Source organism: Aricia agestis, chromosome 3, assembly GCF_905147365.1.
Source record: "Aricia agestis chromosome 3, ilAriAges1.1, whole genome shotgun sequence".
Taxonomy (NCBI): Eukaryota; Metazoa; Arthropoda; class Insecta; order Lepidoptera; family Lycaenidae; genus Aricia; species Aricia agestis.
Window position 1 is genome coordinate 16,789,016 of NC_056408.1, and position 16,608 is coordinate 16,805,623.

A 16,608-nucleotide genomic window follows, 5' to 3' on the forward strand; every position below is an offset into this window, starting at 1 on the left:
CGAATCCACCTGTACTAATTTTCCTTTACATATTAAGTTATCTAATTCAATGCAATCTTCGGTTTCGTACATTTCTTCATTGTCGTATGCCAATGTTACTTTTCGTATTATAGGATAGGTACAGGAAGGATTGGATTGGATTATAGGTACAATTTTTCGAGTACTATAATATTTCGCTTTCACTAAAGGTATCCTTATTATAAAATATGCTGTCTGATCTATAATTCTACATGCTACTTCTATGAAGGTCTCTATATCATTTAAATTTTTAGATATCATTAATTCTTTCGGAATATTATTTAAAGTTTCTTCCAAAATGTGTGATTGTAATATTTCATAGTGAAACATATTATGTTCAGCAAACGTAATTGCAGTAGATAGTCTTTCTGCTACATCTTGTAAAGTTTGAGCTTGCAGTAATAATGATAGAGCTACCTTCTGTTGACTCTTACTATTTAAAACAGTTCTAAATTGCTCATTTATTTCAACTTGAATTTTAGTTATATTACTAATTTGTTTATTATATTCTTCTAAAGTATCATCTGTTACAGATATTTGCTTATTATATGCAACTCTTAAAGTTTCTAAATCTTTTTGAATTTTATTTAAATCATCCTGGTCTAAGTTTCCAGTGATGGCTTTAATAATAGATCCTAACCCATTAATTAATCCTCTTTTAACTCTACTTTGTATATTTAAATGTTTACAAATTTCTTCCACATGCTCTAATATTATTTCAATACGTTGGTAAATATGTTTATAATCTTCAATCTTAGATCTCGTTACAGCGTACGTTACAGAACTACGAATGCTCTCTAAACTATCTTTTATAGGCTTTATTTCTAACTTATGGATAATTGTCCACTGTCCTTCTATTATACGGGATGGTTTTGAGTCTACTAAAATTACATTTTCGTCTGGCGTTAATTTCCTGAACTTGTAACCAGTGATGACGACGATTCTGAAACAATTTCAAGTTCTTCCAAATGATATGTCCTACCATTATTTAACGTGTATTTATTATTAGGTTCTACGCTTACAATTGTGTATGGACCCAAAAATCTCGACTTCGTCTTATGTCGGTCCGCCATACTATTCTTTAAATATGCAACGTCACCTACTTTGTAAGTCTTAACGCTTTTAATACCTTTATTTATTCTATTGTTTCTACTTTCTTTTTGCTTAGTTAACAATTCCTTTACATTTTTATTTAAATTTTTACAAAATTCTTTCTGCTGGGCAGTGTACCTTTGTATAACTACTTTCATGTTTTCAAAGCTTCGCAATCTAGGCTTTCTACCAAAATGCACTTCAAATGGGGACATATTAATTGCACTATGTGTAGTATTATTATAGGCGTGTGTAATATAATTAATTTTTTGAGTATTATCTAAATCAGAATCTTTTTGTAATCTAAATAATTCCTGAATAGTATTATGAAGTCGCTCTATATCCGAATTTGATTTATGGTGTTGTGGTGATGTAGTATGATCTTGTATGCTATAAGTTAAAAATAATTCTTTAATTATCTCACTACAAAAGGACTGCTCTCCATCGTGAACAATTTTCTTCGGTGCTCCTATCATCGCAAAAATTTCCGCTAACGTATCGTAAACTCTACTTTTCTCTACAAGTTTTATAATAGCAAATTTCGAAAACTTATCTATTACGGTTAGATACCAATTTCTTTCTAACGACATAAAATCGGTGTGCCAGATTTCCATAGGCTCATTAGGGGTTTCTGTTTCTAAGGATAAAGTTACATTAGGATGTCTATTATATTTTTCTGTTTTACAAAGTTCACAATTATTTACATATTTCTTAATTAACTTTCTCATTTTTTCAAAATAATACTTTTCTCTCATTTGTTTATACATACTTTCTATACCTGTATGTCTATTATCTACTAAATGATGTTCCTTAATTAGTTTTAACTGTTCCTCCCTACTATCTACTTCTATTAATGTTTTCGTATACCTAACTGGCTTAAACTTCGAATGATCAAACTCTTTCCTATAAACTTCGGAAACTTTATAATATAATTCATCGTTAGGGATGATAAATGCATAATTACCGGTGCATAAATATTCTAACATATATTCTTTTATTTTATCGTACATATTACTATCTGGTGATATATAAAAATATAACATACCATTTTCTCTTTTTGCTTCACTATACGGGGCTAATTCAAACACTACACGTCTTAACCGTTTGGATGGATAACTATGAATAGAAGGTATTCCGGAATCGTTTCCGTCCTGACATGAATGCACTGTGTTTATTGAAGACTCGTTGCTTTGGTTTACTAATGACGCATTGTCTTTGTTCGCTAACTCGCTATCGGACATCCAAGAATTTATGTTTGAGTTTAAAGGGGTATTGTTTAAAGAAGGATGTGTACTACATTGGGCTTTAATAGACTCATTGTCTGATGTGTGGAATAGTTTGATTCTACTAAGTGCATCGGCTACATGATTTTCCTTACCTTTCACGTGCTCTATACTATAGTCATAATCTTGAAGTTTCAGTTTCCATCTTGTAAGACGTTGATTCGGCTCTTTTAATTTAGACAACCAAATTAATGCTTTGTGATCTGTTCTTAAAATGAACTTTCTTCCGTAAATATAAGGTCGAAATTGTGTTACTGCATATAAAATTCCTAATAATTCTTTTTCCGTCGTATTATATTTTTGCTCTGTATTACTTAGAGTTCTAGAGGCATAAGATATCGGATGACTATCTTGACTTAAAACAGCACCTAACGCAATATCGGAAGCGTTGGTGGTAATTACAAATGTTTTATTAAAATCTGGAAAAGCTAATATTGGGGCATTCATTAATAAATGTTTACATGCTTCGAATGATTCAATATATTTTTTATTCTTTATATCTATTGTCGCGTTTTTCTTTGTAGCTTCTGTTAATGGTTTCACAATTTTACTAAGGTTGGGGACGAATTTTCTATAATAACCAATTAGTCCTAAAAATCCTCTTACTTCTTTTAACGTTTTTGGAATAGGAAATTTCTTTATGGCCTCTAATTTAGTTTGGTTTGGTTTTAACCCATCTTTATTTACTTAATATATGTCCTAAAAATTCAATTTCTTCTGCCATAAATACACATTTATTTTTATTTAATTTTAAATTGGCTCTACGCAAGGCTTCGAAAACTTGCTGTAGACGATTAATATGTTCTTGTTTTGTTTTTGCATATATAATTATGTCATCTAAATAAACTAAACATATACCACGCGCTATCTCGGTTTTTAGTATGTTATTCATCATACGTTGAAATGTCGCGGGAGCGTTCTTTAAACCAAATGGCATTCTAAGAAATTCATAATGACCGTTAGGGGTACTAAATGCAGTTTTTTCTATACAGTCATCACCCATAAGAATTTGGTGGTATCCAGATGTTAAATCTAACGTACTAAAATATTCATTACCTTGTAATTTTGAAAATAACTCTTCAATATTTGGCAGTGGGAATTTATCTGATTTTGTAATTTCATTTAACCGTCTATAGTCTATAACCATTCTATATTTTTTAATTCCTGACTGATCCATCTTTTTCGGTACTATATGAACTGGAGAAGACCACGGGGACTCCGAGGGTCTAATTATTTTTTCTTTTAATAATTTATCTATTTGTTTATTTACCTCCTCTTGTTGTATTTGGGGTAACCTGAAGGGTCTCTGATAAATGGGCTCATCATTAATTAAATTTATTTTATGTTTAATAGTGGTAGTCGCGCTATTTGTCACGTCTTCTGTAAAAAGGTCCTGATATGTTTCGCAAAGGTCTTTTACATTTAATAAAGCTTCGTCTTCGTTAGTCATGTGATAAATTAATATTTCTTGGTCGGGCAAAATTAATTTTCTTTCTTTTAAATCTATTTTCGCACTAATTTGTTCTATCATGTCCGTTCCCATTAATATATCATATTTTTTACTGAAGTTAAATATATAAAATTTCATTGGATCTGAACCCTGTCCAAAATATTTATTCCAATAAGGTGTTTCTATTAATCCATTGTGGTGTGTTATGCCGTGTGACGTTCGTACTGAGAACTTCTCGGGCCTAAAGTACTCTGGAAAGTATTGAGATGCTTTTTGCGTTATAAACGATCTTTGGCTACCGGTGTCGATTAAAATTTTTAATTTGGGGCTATCTATCTCGAAATACGGTAAATACGATTTTACAAAGTTAAATTCTATGATTCTTTTTCTGGGTCTTGAGGATTTTGAAAATTTTGCATGTTTTCCTCTGATTCTAAAAATTGATCATGACAGTATTCGTCATATTCATGGGGATATTCAAAATATGGATCCTGATTCGATTCAGTATCCTCTGGATGGTGGAATACTTCCTCAGCTACCATGTTTCTACCTAGGGGAATTTGTCCGGGTCGAATATTCGCGGTACGCATTGACACGTCCTCTGTTGTATTCATGTTACGTCTTTGTACATTTCTAGCCTGGTTATTGTTCCTAAAATATTCATGTTGAGGTTTAGAAAACACATTATTTGGGTTAGCCTGCCACGGGCGTTGATTATTAAATTGATTCGATGGTCTTGGCAAATGCTGATTTAACGATCTAGGCGTCGGCGGATAGGTATGTTTCGAGTGTTGTGGGTAATTAGGTGTGTAAGTATGTTTAATTGGGTTAATAATCTTTGGGGTTGGTAAAATATTCGAAAACTTCTGTTTGATATTATCAAATCTACCTTCGGCTTCTAATTGCAAAATCTTTGATATCGTTTCATTAAAACCACAGTTTGATACGTAAATTTGATCATGATATGGCAAACTATTTCTTAAAACATTCTGAGCAACATTAATGTATGGTTGCATTATAGCTTCTATAACTACCTCATTATCATAATGGTCTCCTAATTTACTTTTTATGAAAAATAATTTCTGCTTGATTTCGAAAATAAAGTCCTTAAAATTACCTTTTCTTTTTAAATTTGTTAACTCTATTAATAACGTATTAAATTCTCTATTATCACCACATTCATTCTTCAAAGTTTTTTCAATATTACTCCAACTAAAGGAGTGATTAACCATAGATAATATTAGGGATGCTCTACCCTCTATTTTACCCAGGAGTAACATCACGTTCTCCGGTTTATCGCCAACATGGTCAATCCATTTCTTGGCCGTGTTCAAAAATATATACAGAGTGGATGCGTCGCCGTCGTAGGCGGGGACGAAGTTTAACAAAGTTTTTGGATCCATTTTTAGATACTAAATGGGATCTATAAAAATAGTTGGACAAAATCTATTTGTCGAACTTAAAATACTCTACGCTTATAGAAGGAGAGTGGATTCACACTATATCTCCTAACCTAGTTTACACAGTTAAAGGATGTTAGTACAAATTTGGAATTAGTAGCAAGGATAATACTTTTACTCACATTGGCAGCAAGCACAGCAACCTCGCAGTTTGCATGTTCTTCGTATTTGACAAATTTGTTTGTTTGTGGTACCTCAGCACAAGGTCTTAAAAGACTCCGTATACTTTACGTCGCTGGGCCCCACGTTGGGCGCCAGTCAAAATACTTGAAACTTATAGTTTCTTAAAAAAACTTTATTAAAACAAATACAAAGGATTACAGCAATTACAAGGTTATATATTAAACTAAAGTCTTAACTAAGGTGAAGCTACAGTATGAATCCCCGTTCTGCCGCTTGTTGGCCTTTATATAGCAGGTGGCGCGGTAGTGGTGGTTTCCATGAAGTAGCATTTCAATGGTCCTTTGTTCTTGCTTCCAACAATAATGTTTACTCTGGCTTATTGTTTATCAGCAGCGCTCGGTTTACCGTCCAAGGTGTCATCATCGACGTTTCCGGATGGTCTTCATATACTTTAGTATTTGGATTAATGTTTGTGTTAATTTCCTTTTTAAAACTAACTGTGAGGTTCCGGGTGGCGTTACTAGCATGCAATCTTTCGGTAAGCGAAACGCATAGCTGGTCGACCACTGGGATAAAGGCGGAAACTTTGTATTTCTCCTTCGGTGACAGATTTGCGTCTTGTGCTTTCCCGTAATCAAGCGGATTCAACCTCACGTTTCTCGTTCTGGTCCTGGTGCGTGATTGTGCGTATTCGTCAGTCTGAGATATTTTTTTGGCAGCTTCCTCGTATTTATCGAAATCATTCCTTTTAGATTCCACGAATGATTTCAATGATTCTAATGCACGCATTGCCGATTCAAGAATCATTTGCGGGTCTTGCAACATCTTGTTTGTAGCGTTGAATCGCTCCAAGATATCGTTCCAAAAGATTGCGAATAAAGCGGTTTCGAGACTACTCATCTTCTGTAGAAGGTGCGCTGCTTCATTCCTCGCGATGTCTTTTTGCTCTTTATCGGAAGATATGCTGGTTAGAGCTTCTTCGATTTCTGAATAGCCGTCGACTATGGCTTTCGTAGCTTCAGCTCGACAAGACCAACGAGTGTCACTTAGCTTTTTCAAGACGTAAAACTGTCCGCTTTTTTTCTTCGATAATTTCTCGATCAGAATTCCGTATCGTTCTGTACTTGCTGTGAAAAACGTATATAAATTCTGGACGAAATCAAAGAATTGAACAGCTGATGGACAAGAGTTGGCAGCTGCCTTTCCAACTAAATTAAGGGAATGACCACAACATGGTACAAACGCCGATAAATGGTTTTTCTCCAAAATAAGAGCCTGCATCCCTTTGTATTTTCCACTCATGTTTGCAGCGTTGTCGTACGATTGGCCGCGGCAATCCATTATGTCTATTTGATGGTCACCTAAAAATGTGAGTAGAGCGTTTGCTGTGGCTTCGCCAGTATGACCGCAGTTTGGTAAAAAAGTGAGAAATCTTTCCTTTGGCGTCGATCCTTCCATATATCGAACAACTATAGTTAGCTGATCGATGTGAGATTCATCGGGAGTAGAGTCCACTGATACAGAATAGTATTTGGATTTTTTTATCCTGGATACTATTTCAGTTAGGACTTTATCACCCATGCAAGCGATCAGTTCTTCGCAAATCGTGGACGAAAGGTAATTGACATGACCACTCCCTTTGTTTGCATGCGTTTTCAAATGGGTAGCCAGGATTGGTTCATACTCGGCTAACAATTCCAAAATTCCCAGGAAATTTCCATTTCTCGGCGAGCCAACAATTTCATTGTCACCTCGAAAGGCCAATCCGCGTTCAGCAATGAATTTGATCGTACTAACGATAATTTTGAGAATTTTTCGCCAATACTCGATTTGTTGTGCCTCTTGCATTGCTAGCTCTTGGTCGATGCGTCCTGTGACTCTTCCCCGTTGCAGTAAACTCATTACTGATTCCAAATGAGTCTTCGAAATTTCATGTTCACACAGACGATCAGATGCATGCTTCCAGTCACTGAAGCCTTCTCCACTGAGTTTTGTATTTTGAGTGGACATTAATTTACACGCGTAACAATATATTTTCCCCGTAGTTGGAGAAAAGCAAAGCCAGAATCGATTGACGGTCTCTTGATTTTTATTGCGGCGTGTAAACATGTTCTTTGTACATTTCCGAACAAAGTTGGAAGTGTCTCGAGGTTGATCTTGAGGAAGGGAATTCTGCAGCGATACTTGATCGCAATTTTGAAGTTCCGTGGAACCTTTTTTCGCCCAATAATCGATCATTTGCTTTGTTATATTAACAGGCCAAAGACCTATGTCATTTTTGAGACCGCTTAATTCCTCGCTTAACTCTACTTCTTTTTGGGTTTGAGATTCAGTTATAGAAAATTGTGTGGTGTCGCCTGATGAAACTTCAGCCTCCGGGCCCTCAGGATTATCTTGGATATTATCGACATCTCTATTTATTGTTGAATCTCCTGTTGTTTTTTCAGGATCTTGAGGGATTTCTTCTTTATTCAACGACGTAAAAAAACTGGTCAATTTGGGGGTTTTAGCTAAAGATTCTTCGGATTTCTTGACCCGTTCTGCTTGCAATTTCCTCTTCTGAGAGCCACTGGCAAAAACTCGAGGAGTTTTGTGACGATCACTCATGATTCCACTATAAAAGATTAAAAGAAATGTTAAGAAAACATGCGCCTGAAAAAGCCCTTAACCAATAGGAAAATAGTTCTGGAGATGATAGTCGAGCAAACAAAAATATTAGCAGAAACACAAAAAAGAGTTACGTAACATGGAAAATGGAAAGGATAGAGAAGTTGCGAGCTATGTATCGAAACCTGGCCAGTTATGTGCATGCTCTCAAAAATAAGAGACAAAAACAGGAGTGAATTGAGGAATAGTATTTCAAAATTGAATGAGCAAGCGTTAATTTACCTTTTAAATATTGGCATTTGATCATGATATTCCAGTCGCCTAAATGATTAAATAATTAACTTACGCAGAACCAAATAAACGCATGATAAACAATAAATCATAACCTCTCCGTAACCGTTTTTTATGTTCTTGTTCTTTGCATATATTTCGTATATTTAAATGTTGAGAAAAACAACTTTTCGTAATTGCACAATCAACTATCACATTCAGTTTGTATTATAGATTACAAGATAAAGATGAAAATACTCACGTCTGTCCGTACAAATTCGAAAGAATTTACATTTGTTGGACAATTTTCGCAAGTTCGTAGCTTCTTGGACGCACGACGCACGTGGCACGTGAATGTATAAAACTCCGGGATTCCCTGCTACAAGCACGCCGCTCAGCCGGCTCAGCGGACACTTGGCGACGCTAGCGCTACGACGGAGCGTACAGACAAAAAACGGGGGAAACGGGTACCGCTGTACGCTGTATCGACACGCAAATACGGGGAATAGGCTGCTAAAATCCGCAGAATATACTATCAATTCCTTATCGAATTGGCAACTTTTATTCTATTGTGGATAGCCAGGAACAGGCAAAGAGCTTTTGAAGATTACAAGAAAGAAAACTCACACTTGCCACTTGCAAGGTAAAACAGCGAAAGAAAAATGTCTAAAAGCGGAAACAGCGTAAAAAATAAATAAAATAATCTCGTAAATAAAAAAATTTTTACGAGTGTTTACTAGTTGGAATTTGAATTTTTTTTTTTGAAGTCTTCATTGTGGGGGCCCCTCTTTCGTGGAGGCCCCGGGGCTGTAGCCCCGGTTGCCCCCCCCTAAATCCGGCCCTGCGTAGGTACCATTACAAACCTTTTAAGTTTATAGCTGCTAATTAAGTTTCAAGCATAGCATTTTATGCACAACTAGAAGCCTTATCGATATTTCAGTAACGCGATTCACCCTCATTTAGCACAAAAAACCATGCCGTGAAAAATCAAAGACGTTAAATTTATTCATTTATTTATTTTAAAAGTACATACTGCTACAAACATCTAACACGTTGTAAAAATTAGTTACATAAGATTTATCCACCCAGTTATTTTAGGAAATGCTACGCATAGAAGGCAAGTCGGGGCACCCGTTTTAATGCCACAAATATCCGGACGTTTTGTCTGGATCTGAACTTACCGATGTCAATTTCTCGAGCTAAGAGCTTCTTCAAAATGTTTATTTGTTCAGTAAATGGTTTAAACAACATAACAGAGAAGCACAAGTAGTATTCATACATACATACATACCATCACGCCTTTTTCCAGTAGGCAGAGACTACATCTTTCCATTTGCTACGATCCTGACACACCTCTTGCGCTTCTTCCACTCTCATTAATCCTTTCATACATGCTCGTCGATTATAGGTACTCATGACTTGACCTTTTTTCTAAGGACGTCTTGGACTTGTACTCAGTACGTCCGCCTAGGCCTTTTCCTTCCAACAGCTCCATTCACCGAGGGTGTTAAATGCATTTGTAAAGAGTTGTTATTTTGACAGTTTATTTCGACATCACAAATGGCGCGTCTTTTTGTATGGAACTATCCTTCTAGGTGTAATTATTCTAAGGAAAAATGCATATTATAAAAACTTATTTATGCATTATAATATTCATTTTCCTTTTGAGGGCTGATTTGGATGCCTCTTCAGAAAAAAGTCTGTTTTTTAAGATACAGTATCTTTTTATACAAATATTGTTAGCGCTCCGGTAGGACCCCAGGTGATTGGAAAGCGATGGTTATAGCTTGATACGTTTATTTTATTAAATTTACAATATATTTTGCAAAATAAGTTGTGACTTGTGTTACAAAAGGTTAAGACGATTATAATATGGCGGCGCCCGCCCGCCGGCCGGCGGAAGAGACCCGATAGACACCTGTCAGCTGTCACCCGGCACCCCCTGTCATCTGTCAGTTGACTTGTCAATGTCGCAGCCAGCGTACAGATGGCGCTGGCTGTCTGGTTTATTGAAATCCTGAACATTTTCGCTGGCCTTGAAAGCACCAGCTTTCAAATAGTAATGGGAGCACCTTCCTGCTCCTCTGGTAACGGTAATGGGCAGATCTTGGAGAATGCACGACGTACAATGCCCGTAGCAGTGCGAATGTCAGCGACACGTGATACTCCGTCAGGGCCAGGAAATGTTTTGACGATGCGGCCCATTTTCCACCGCAGAGGCGGCTAATTATCCTCCTTGATGATCACCAACGTATCCAGCCTCATGTCTGGCTGGTTACCATTTAGTCCTCTGCTGCAGCTCCGTCACGTACTCTCGAGACCAGCGCTGCCAGAAGTGTTGTCTTAGTTGTTCAAGCTTGGTGTAGCGAGTCAGCTGGGATGCTGGTACTGCCATCATGTCGTCGCTCGCCGTGGCCATCAGCGTGCGTCCGATCAGGAATTGAGCAGGTGTGAGGGGAAGAAGGTCTTGAGGATCAGAGGACATGGGTGACAGAGGACATGGGTGACAGAGGACGAGAATTTAGGACTGCCTCGACCTGTGTTAAAACCGTATAAAATTTCTCAAAAGTTAACCTAGCATTCCCTACGATACGTCTTAAATGATATTTACATGATCGTACACCACCTTCCCAAAGGCCACCAAAATGAGGAGAGTAAGGCGGAATAAATTCAAACTGTATGCCATTATTACTTGAATAATCAATAAGTTCCCTTGATATATTATTTAGAAACAACTGAAATTCCCTTTGAGCCCCTACAAAGTTCTTCCCATTGTCAGAAAATATAACTTGAGGTTTACCTCTTCTGCTTAGAAAACGCTTAAGAGCCAGAATATAATCATCTGAACTGAGACAAGTTACAAGCTCAAGGTGTATTGCACGTGTAATGAAACATATAAATAAACATATATAGGCTTTAAACAAACGAGCCCCACGACCTTTGCGATTCAGTATGAAGACTGGTCCGGTATAGTCGACTCCAGCCCTTAAAAATGGATAACCAGGATCCAAACGCTCGCTTGGTAAATTTCCCATTATAGGAGTTAAATTCTTACCTTTAATTCTAGTACAAGTGACACATTCCTTTACTATTCTTTTGGCTAAGTTCCTTGCCCTTAAGGGCATAACAAAAGAAGTGGACTAGCGTGCATCAATTGTTTGTGTTTATGTCTGAAAAGTAAAACAGTAAAATGATTTTCAGAACATAATAAGGTAGGATGTTTTTTAGTATAATCAAAAGTTGTAGAATTATTTAGTCTACCAACGACTCTTATCAATTTATTATCATCCAAAATACATTAAGACCTAAAACACGATTAATTTCTTTTTTGTTTTTATGACACTTATCTAAAGGATCGTTATTCGATAAACAATTGTATACACAGGGAAACGATTGCATCTGTGAAAATTTAATAAGAATGTGCTGCGACTCATTCAACTCTGCAACTGATAATGAACCGGTTTGACGGTTAAGTTTACATTCACCCTTTATGCGAGTGTTATTAATAAACCGAACCACATAGGCAAATATACGCTTTAGTCTTTGAAAAGACGAATAATTTTTAAAATTTATGAAATCAACCTCTTATAAGCATACATGATTCAATGAAGTTACCTTCTTAATATCTGGTAAATCTTTAGTGATAGCAATATTATTATAATTTGACTCTAAAGTTGTAAATGAAGTGGAGGTTTGTAGAAAGGATGTTTTTTAGTATAATCAAAATGCCACCAGATAATACAATTAATTAATCTATCAAAGTGGATACCTCTGGTCAGGCTGGGATTATTTTCGCCTTTTACATGCAGCCAGGGCAGCCTCTTGTCAATTCATTCAATTCTGAAACACGATTTTGAACAAATGTTTTTAGGAGATGAGGTGCCATGCGTATCCATCCCATAACAATAGTAGAGTCTGTCCAGAAAATTACTTTATTAAATGTAAACCTCAGCGAGTCTATAATTTTCTTGTAAAGCCTAGCACCCACTAATGCTCCATAAAGCTCTAGACGGGGAATAGTGATTGTTTTCTGTTAGAACAGTTAGTATAAACTAAACAATGTAATTTGCCTAGTTGTCTAAATAGCTCGCTAGTTGGAGCCAATGTCCATAGTCTATGCTGTGTGTTTATGTTTTTAAAAGTATATTTCTGTTGTCTATGCGTGATCACTGATCTATGGTCTCTTTATCATCTGAGCTGCATCTTGTAATATCTCCTAAAATTGTGTCTGAATAAATCTCAGTTTACTTAGTTAATCATTGTGTTATTTCGCACAATCCCAACAGGTTATGAAGCCCAGAATACGCGATTAATGTGTGTGCGAAAAAAGTTTTCGTCTAAAACTGGTAAAGTTCGAGAAATACGCGATGTCATCTGACGACATGATGCCGGCGCCGGGACCACCGTCCTCAACAACAAGCTCTGGAATTACAATCAATTTCGAGAAGCTGAGTGGCATATCTTACTACGGAAATTGGAAATTTATGATGCGTATGTATTTAGTGCACGAAGATCTATGGGATTGCATTGACGAATCTGAACCGGGTGTTCCCAAGGTCAATGACAGCCGCAAACAACTACGGGCACTCGCAAAGATATGTTTGATGGTTCAACCCTCGTCTTTTTCCCATGTTAGAAACGCTGCCACTGGGTACGAGGCATGGAACAACCTAAAAACAGCCTATGAAGACAGGGGGCTATGTCGTCGTCTTGGACTTTTACGCACGTTATTCGGATTAAAGTTGGAACAATTTAATAATATGGAAGCATATATCTTGAAGATCACGGACTTAGATCAACAACTACGAGACGTAAACGCTCCATTGGATGATGATTTTCTGTCAGTATTAATGCTAAGCGGCTTACCCCCAGACTATGATCCGCTTATCATGGCATTAGAAAACTCTAATATTAAATTGTGCAGTAAAACAGTAAAAAGTAAATTATTACAAGAGAATTTACGTAGAGACTTTGACAAGAGTGAAGGTGCGATGCTTGCAAACAAGTTTTCTTCAAAAGGTGTAAACAAACATCCAAAGTGTTTCATTTGCAAAAAACCTAACCACTTCGCAAAGAACTGTCCGACCAAATCGAACAATAGAAATAATACTAAACGGGGTGAAAGTGATAAGTGTGAGAAAGCGTGGAACGGAACATTATTGACAGCGCTAGCTGTCAACATAGACTCCAATGCTTGGTATGTCGACTCCGGTGCTACTTGTCACATGACAAACAATAAAGATATATTGAAAAATTATGTTGTGGACACTCCGCGGTTAGTTACAGTTGCTAATAATCAGAAAATGCATAGCGAAGGTTATGGTGAGGTGGACTTATTGTTGAAAGGCCAAACTCAAGTTACAAAATTAAATGAGGTTATTTTTGTGCCATGACTGTCAACAAACCTTATATCTGTAAACAAAATAACTTCTAAGGGGCTCGAAGTTCATTTTGACACTGAAAAATGTTATGTTTACTGCAGAAAAATGCCAGTTTGCAACTGGCATTTTTCTGCAGTAAACATGCAGTTCTCGTCGTTTCTCGTTTCTGGCTGGCTCATCAACGTTATAGTTTCAATGGGATTCTTTGAATACAAACGGACATACATATCCGTTTGTATTCAAAGAATCTTCAATTTTTTTTAGGCGTGGCAAAAACTGAAAAGTGCCGCTCCGCCTACCTACTTATGTTTATTTTGACCTTTATCATCCATATCTGTCTGTTACCTCTTCACGCCTAAACTGCTGGGCAGATTTTGCTGAAATTTGGCATGGAGATACTTTGAGTTCCGGGAAAGGACATAGGATACATTTTATCCCGGAAAAATGTACGATTCACGCGTGATAACCGAGTTTTGGCGCAACGGAGTTGCGGGCGTCATCTAGTAAGTAATAAAAATAAAAATCAAATATAATTGAAATTACAATTTTACTCTTCGAGCATTTTGTTCAGCAAATAAATCTATAGTCTTGTCATAATTTAACTCGCGTGCAATACGATTTTCTATCGCTAAGAATGCAAGACCCAATAACCGTTCCTGGCTCATAAAAGATCGCAATATCAGTCTATCAGTTTTAGTTTGTTAAAACTTCAGTCGCAGCTTGCGGACGTAGAAGAAATCATGCGCACAGATCCGTTACAAGAGATAAAAACTGTTAGTCTTTTCTATATCACCCAATAAAACCGGAGCTTGCTTTTAAAAACATGATGTTCCTGGCAGAATTCAACGGCACTTAAATCTCATTCGTATTTTCAAGTCAAATCTGTTAGTTAAAAAAAAATTTAGTACCAAAGCAAAATTCAAATTCAGCATGGTACCACAATCAAATCTGGACGTGGCGTGGTCTTATCTAAATTAAAAGCCACATTCCAAAGGACAGGAAATCTGCACAACCCACGGGAACAGCTATGAAAGCGTTTTTACAATAATATGACCCCGCTGCTATTTGCACCAAAAAGTACGAACCGGTGTGTCTAATCCAGTTCTGCAGAAGTTCTTAGAACAATAATCAACACCAGGACTGGGCGGTCCAGAAGTCGTTTGTGCAATCGTTTATTTTTCGTTTCCTTTTAAATGAGTCAACATTTTACAAGTTTCAACTAACACAGCCCGAGCGCTGTCGTAAGTATACCATTTCCTCTCGGGTCGAGGTAAATAGCTGCGAGAAAGTAGTCTTTGCTGAAAAGCGCTTCTTGACGACTTTGTAAACGACACAGCAAATGCCTGGCAAAAGTGTAATTGTTCGACATCCAGACATTTTACACGAGCAGTAAGGAAATCGCCAAAAGTGAGTTGTTCTGTTTGTATTTTTTTTGATAAAATTCTGCACGGCCGTTGAATATTTAAATAACTTTTAATTGAATCCCAAATTACTTCTGGTCGCGAATGTAAGTTAGCGATGCAAAAATCGCAGGCTTTTTAGCATATTTTTATTTTGGTTGAATACCACGTTGCGCTTTTTCTTTTCTTTCTTGTTTTTTTTAGTTTTTACCGTTGCAGCCACATCGATACCACCTATCAACATTTTCTGGTCGTTCTTTGATTAAGTAAGAAATCAACTTCCTCTTTGGAAACACGACGAAATAGGTGTCGAAAATTATTTATTGACAATAAAATTAAAGCAACATTCTAAAGATAAATCTTTTTTATTAGAAGAATTAAATTAAGCAAAAAAATAAAATATATTTTAAACAACTAAAACAACGCCATAATAGTACAGGTTCTGCAAAAATCTGTTGGTTAGGGTTCCATTTTAGGGTTCCGTAGTCAACCACAGTTAATCAAATGTTGTTGCTTTTTTGTACAAGCTGATTTTTTGTATATTGATAGGTTAATAGTTATTTAATTTCAGAGTAACATTGTACTAAAAAAAAGAACAATCCATATTTTAGGACCATCATTCATCAAGTCAAAGTATGAAATCCTTTCTATTTCTGTTAGCCACTACTTTCAACATTTTTCGCAGATAAAAAAGTTGTTCGTCTTATCCAAATGAAGCTACTCACAAAAAATTAGCTTGGTAGTAATAAAAAAAAATGTTCTAGGGCTCCCGTTCTATAATGCCAATTGTGAAAAATTTCTCGGACATGTCGTATTTGTAAAAAATCTTTGACTGTCCATTGATATACCTCAATCGCTTTATTTTTAACCATTTCACTTGCTTTCCATCACTATCTTTAGTGGTGTTTTTCAGAATTTGGTTCGTTAGATCTTTTAAATCTTTGAATTCAAAATATTTAAATTTTTTGACTTTATATGGTTCTTTCACAACTTTTTTGTTGTCTTTTTTGTATATATTTTTAGATCTTGCACTGGTCCACCACGGTTGAGTAGGTCGTGGACTACATCAGGAGCAAGACCCAGTTCGTCTTGAGGGTCTACTTCGCGCCCCACGTTGCAAATAATATGAGTTTTGATGTTTAGTGTTAGTTTTAGTATAAATGTATGTATGTTAGTTTGTAAGATATTTATAATATGGGCCAAGATGCCTGATTCAAATGATTACAGCTTCGTCGTCATGTAAATTGTTACGATACTGTTTGTGCTGGTGCTGCATGATAAAAATGTTATGTTTCTTAAACTTAATGATTTCAGTGTCAAATCCACATTTTAGTTCCAGTATTGAAGTTGTTTTTAACGACTTTACGGTCTTTTTAGTCTTTACGCTTTTGGATTCATTACCGTTCTTTTTTATATATTCGGAATCTATGCATTCCTACTGCCACCAATTGATAATTGCGTTAATCTCTATTAGGGTTGCCACCTTTTTTTTTTGCAATTAAAGTACATTGGTTATTAAAGGTA

General features: G+C 36.2%; 1 long non-coding RNA gene across 1 annotated transcript; it reads right to left on the minus strand.

Moving 5' to 3' along the window:
- Positions 1–10,370: 10,370 nt before the first annotated feature.
- On the minus strand, positions 10,371–11,426 carry LOC121740338. Its single transcript, XR_006037634.1, has 2 exons — positions 11,359–11,426; positions 10,371–10,840 (listed from the first exon to the last, which is right to left on the minus strand). It is a non-coding gene; the product is annotated as an uncharacterized LOC121740338 (long non-coding RNA).
- Positions 11,427–16,608: the final 5,182 nt, after the last annotated feature.